The sequence below is a fragment of the Scyliorhinus torazame genome, chromosome 14 (genome assembly GCF_047496885.1).
Source record: "Scyliorhinus torazame isolate Kashiwa2021f chromosome 14, sScyTor2.1, whole genome shotgun sequence".
Taxonomy (NCBI): domain Eukaryota; kingdom Metazoa; phylum Chordata; class Chondrichthyes; order Carcharhiniformes; family Scyliorhinidae; genus Scyliorhinus; species Scyliorhinus torazame.
In genome coordinates this window covers 181,626,691-181,632,106 of record NC_092720.1, presented here as the reverse complement: position 1 = coordinate 181,632,106, position 5,416 = coordinate 181,626,691, and the positions used below count along the sequence as shown (strand labels likewise).

The window sequence follows — 5,416 nt, the reverse complement described above, 5'->3', positions numbered from 1 at the left end:
GTGTCTCAACCAAATACCCATTGAACCTTCTTTATTCGCGGAAATGTATCTTGGTCTCGATAGTCACTCCATATAAATGAATTTCCTGACATCTGGTCATGATGCAATCAGGAGAGCGGGCAGAATTTTGGGAAATAATGCCAGTTTGCACTGGAGAAAACGGAAACGAAGCGACACACGAGCATCAAGCACTCGTTTTGAGAATGTTGCGAAACACTTCGAGAAACAGAATCCGGGGAGAACGAAGGGATCTGCCCGACTGATCAGCGGCAGTCAAGACACATTTCCTTTGATTTAAATGATTCGAGAAATTAACTGATATTTAGAAACTAAGAAAATTGTCCTTACTGCACATGAGAAAATACAGTTTAATTATAGTGTCATTGCGAATATCGGGAAGAGGAAAATGCAACAATGGCTCGAATGTAAAAAGGCTGGAGGCGCGTTATTGGGAGGGCTACGGAGAATGGTGTACTCTTCGATCTGTAACACAGTCACACTGGCTTGAAACACAGACTCCGTTCTCTCTCCACAGATGCTGTCAGACCTGCTGAGATTGCCCAGCATTTTGTGTTTTTGTTCCAGATTGGTGCATCAACAAGAATGAGCTGTTACGATGTGTACAAGATGAGACTGTTTCCATCATAATTTGGGTTGTTTACTCGAGTAAAAGGAGCATTTGTCGTCTCTGTGGCGCAATAGGTTGGCGCGTTCAGCTGTTAACTGAAACGTTGGTGGTTTGATCCCACCCAGGCACGAAGTGTTATCCTACCGCCAGAAGAAGTTATTTTGATACTGCGTCCCTCTGTGGGAACGAATCACCCACCTTGGTTCTTTTTATATTTCATGCCACATTGACTTGATTTCTTTCCTGCGGTTCCAATATTAAACACGCAAAATGCTGTCATTCTGATTTTAGTCAGAAGTCTTACAACACCAGGTTAAAGTCGAACAGATTTGTTTCGATATCACTTGCTTTCGGAGCGCTGCTCCTCCCTCAGATTCACCTGTGGAAGGAGCAGCGCTCCGAGAGTGATTGATAGCGAAACAAACCTGTTCGACTTTAACCTGGTGTTGTAAGACTTCTTACTGTGCTCATCCCAGTCCAACGCCGGCCTCTCGACATTCTGATTTTAAACAGTCAGTTCACATCCAAAGAGTTAATTAATATTGATTTGAGCTACCAGTGAGAGACATTCATCCCAATAGCAACAGTGGGACGAAAGGGGCCTAGATTTTTCTCTTTGGATCAAAGAGGGTGAGACGGCGAATGAGAGGCGCTTCAAAGTGCAACTGTTATGTGGGCGGATTAGTTCACGTGACCAAGTTCCTCCTTAGAATACCCGTAACACGGCACGTTGATCATGACCAATCTAGCGAAACTGCGAATCTATGGCCAATCTGGCACACTTTAGCATGGCCATTCCATCGAAACTTCACATCTTTTGACAGTGGGAGGGACCTCGAGCAGGCGGAGAAAATCGATGCAGACACCGGGAGAACGTGCAAATACCATATGTTTGGGATATCGTAATTGTTATGTATTATATATTATAGCGGTTACATTGTTATTTTTATGAGCCTGGGGATAAAGTGTATAAAGCCTTGTTGCAGAAACTTTGTTGTGGAACCAAGGTTAAGATAGCCAAACTGTGTATTTACTAAAGTTGTATTTAGAGAGTCATGAAGTGCGAGCCATGACAGATTCCAAACAGTTCATGACCAAGTACATCGACAGTTACAGTTTGACTCGGCGGTAACGTGAGGCGCCGTGATCGTATAGTGGTTAGTACTCTGCGTTGTGGCCGCAGCAACCTCGGTTCGAATCCGAGTTATGGCAGTGATTCGTTCATCAGGTTTCCCAAATGAACGGATGGGGAATTCTATGTGTAAAGGGCTCATTAATACGGTTTCGCAGCTGAGTGCATGCTTCTGCTCCTGTTTAATGCTCCAGAATTCAAACGCTTGTGAATACAAGAATCTCCTCACCGCCCGGTTTTATATTTTATCTAATATCATCAAGTATACTCCTCCGGTTCTTGTCTTTTTGGAAGTGAAAACAGTCTCTCTCAATTTGCAGCACCAGCTTCTTCGGCCATTCACCCAAAATGCTAAAGTGTGTCAACCAAATACCCACTGAACTTTCTATATATGCGGAGAATAATCTTGGTTTCGATAGTCTCCCAGTGAGCCAGAGAAGACACAGCCAGAGTGAGACAGCAAATAGTGAGTTTAGGAATTCGAATCTAGGTGTGAATTTGAAGCTGGGTGGGGAGGAGGTGCTTTGTATCCCTGGTAAGTGACTGGGAAGTAGTTTTTCTTTTATTTGTCTAATTTATTTATTTTTTCTTTAGTTTTTTGGAATTGTAATTGAATAAGTTAACCTATGGTTTCAGACATGGCAGGAGATTTCAGACCCGTGTCCTGCTCCTCGTGTGCGGTGTGGGAGCTCAGGGACACGCCCACTGCACTGGATCTGTGACGTGCAAGAAGTGTGTCCAGTTGGAGCTCCTGTTAGACCGCTTGACGGCTCTGGAGATGCGGATGAACTCACTTTGGAGCATTCGCGATGCTGAGGACGTCGTGGATAGCACGTTTCTCATGTTGGTCACACCACAGGTGGAAGGTATTGCGGGAGATAGAAAATGGGTGACCAAAACACAGTGCAAGAGTAGGAAGGCAGTGCAGGTGTCCCCTGCGGTCATCTCCTTGCAAAACAGATATACCGCTTTGGATACTGTTGAGGGAGATGGCTCACCAGCGGAAGGCAGCAGCAGCCAGGTTCATGGCATCTTGGCTGGCTCTGCTGCGCAGCTGGGCGGGAATAAGATTGGCAGGGCTATAGTAATAGGGGCTCAATCCTAAGGGGAATAGACAGGCGGTTCTGCTGACGCAATCGAGACTCCAGGATGGTATGTTACCCCCCTGGTGCAAGGGTCAATGATGTCTTGGAGCGGCTGCAGGACATTCGGGGGGGGGGGGGGGGGGATGGTGGTGGAGTTGAGCCAGCCAGCTGTGTTGCATATAGGCGCACACAATATAGGGGAAAAACGGGACGAATTCCTACACGCTAAATTCAGGGAGTTAGTTAAACTAAAAAGTAGCACCTCAAAGGTAGTAATCTCGGGATTGCGCCCAGTGCCACGAGCTAGTCAGAGTAGGAATGTCAGGAAAGATAGGATGAATGCGTACCTCGAGAGATGGAGAGATGGGAGGGATTCAAATTCCTGGGGCATTGGAACCGGTTCTGGGGAGGTGGGACCAGTACAAACCGGACAGTCTGCACCTGGGCAGGACGGGAACCGACTTTCTAGTGGGGGGGGGGGGGGGGGGAGGTGTTTGGGAAGATTTTAAACTAATGTGGCAGGCGATGGGAACCGATGCAGGAAGTTGGAAGGTAGTAAAACAGGGACAGAAACAGAAGGCAGTAAGGGGGGACGTGTAAGTCAGAGAAGCTTTAGTCAAAAATCTAAAAGGGCCGATAGTACAAGGTCCAGTGACTGAGGGGAGCTCAGTGAATAGGACCAGTAATACTAAAAGGAATAAAATGGTAAGTAATAACATTAATGGTAATCGACGCGGCAGGTTGTTGCATGAAGATATGGGTTGAATGACAAGCAAAATGATGAGAAAGTTAAGAGGAAATATAACTTAGGAGAGGTTACTGATCGAGGTGTTAAGATTCAGTACAGAGGTAAAAGAGCCAACATAAGTGTACATTACCTGAATGCTCGCAGTATTCGGAATAAGGTAAATGTGTTGATGGCACAAATCATCGTGAGTGACTATAATTTAGTGGCCATCACTGAAACATGGTTAAAGGATGGTCATGACTGGGTGTTTAATATCCAAGGGTATCAAAATATTCGGAAGGACTGAGTGGATGGTAAGGGAGGTGGTGTAGCTCTGTTATTTAAGGATGACATCCGGGCAATAGTAAGGGGTGACATCGGTGCTATGGAGGATAAGGTTGAATCCATTTAGGTGCAAATCAGGAATAGAAAGGCGAAAATGTCACTGATAGGAGTACTCTATAGGCCAAGAAATTGTAACATTATGGTGGGGCAGGCAATAAACAAAGAAATAATGGATGCACGGTACAGCAGTTATCATGGGGGATTTTGATCTACATGTCGATTGGTTTAAACAGGTCGGTCAAGGCAGCCTTGAGGAGGAGTTTATAGAATGTATCCGCGATAGTTTCCTAGAACAGCATCTAATGGAACCTACGAGGGAACAAGCGGCCCTAGATCTGGTCCAGCGTAATGAGACAGGATTGATTCATGATCTCATTGTTAGGGATCCACTCGGAAGGAGCGATCACAATATGCTGGAATTTAAAATACAGATGGAAAGTGAGAAGGTGAAATCAAACACTAGTGTTTTGTGCTTCAACAAAGGAGATTACAATGGGATGAGAGAAGAACTTGTTAAGGTAGACTTCGACCAAAGACTTTATGGTGAAACAGTTGAGGAACAGTGGAGAACCTTCCAAGCGATTTTTCACAGTGCTCAGCAAAGGTTTATACCGCCAAAAAGGAAGGCCATAGAAAGAGGGAAAATCGACCGTGGATACCTAAGGAAATAATGGAGAGTATCAAATTGAAGGAAAAAGCATAGAAAGTAGCAAAGATTAGTGGGATACTAGAGGACTGGGAAATATTTAGTGGGCAACAGAAAGGTAGAAAAAAAGCTATAAAGAAGAGTAAGATAGATTATGAGAGTAAACTTGCTCAGAATATTTTTTTAAATAGTAAAAGTCTCTACAAATATATAAACCAAAAAAGAGTGGCTAAGGTAAATATTGGTCCTTTAAAGTATCAGAAGGTAGATTTAATAATGGGAAATGAGGAAATGGCTGAGGAACTGAACAGGTTTCTTGGGTCGGTCTTCACAGTGGAAGACACAAATAACATGCCAGTGACTGATAGAAATTAGGCTATATCAGGTGAGGACCTTGAGAGGATTATTATCACTAAGGAGGTAGTGATGGGCAGGCTAATGGGGCTAAAGGTAGACAAGTCTCCTGGCCCTGATGGAATGCATCCCAGAGTGCTAAAAGCCTTGGCTATGGAAATTGCAAATGCACCAGTGATAATTTACCAAAATTCTCTAGACTCTGTGGTGGTCCCGGCGGATTGGAAAGCAGCAAACGTAACACCATTGTTTAAAAAAGGAGATAGGCAGAAAGCGGGTAAGTTTAGGCCAGTGAGCTTAACTTTGGTAGGAGGGAAGATGCTGGAATCTATCATCAAGGAAGAAATAGCGAGGCATCTGGATTTAACTTGTCCCATTGGGCAGATGCAGCACGGGTTCCTAAAGGGCAGGTCGTGCCTAACTTTCAGTGGAATTGTTTGAGGACATTACCAGTGCGGTAGATAACGGGGAGCCAATTGATGTGATATATCTGGAGTTC

The 5,416-nt window shown here is 44.6% G+C and overlaps 1 non-coding gene across 1 annotated transcript; it reads left to right on the top strand.

Annotated features, from left to right (window-relative positions):
* Window positions 1-1,768: 1,768 nt before the first annotated feature.
* Window positions 1,769-1,840, top strand: trnah-gug (transfer RNA histidin (anticodon GUG)). Its single transcript has one exon. It is a non-coding gene; the product is annotated as a tRNA-His (tRNA).
* Window positions 1,841-5,416: the final 3,576 nt, after the last annotated feature.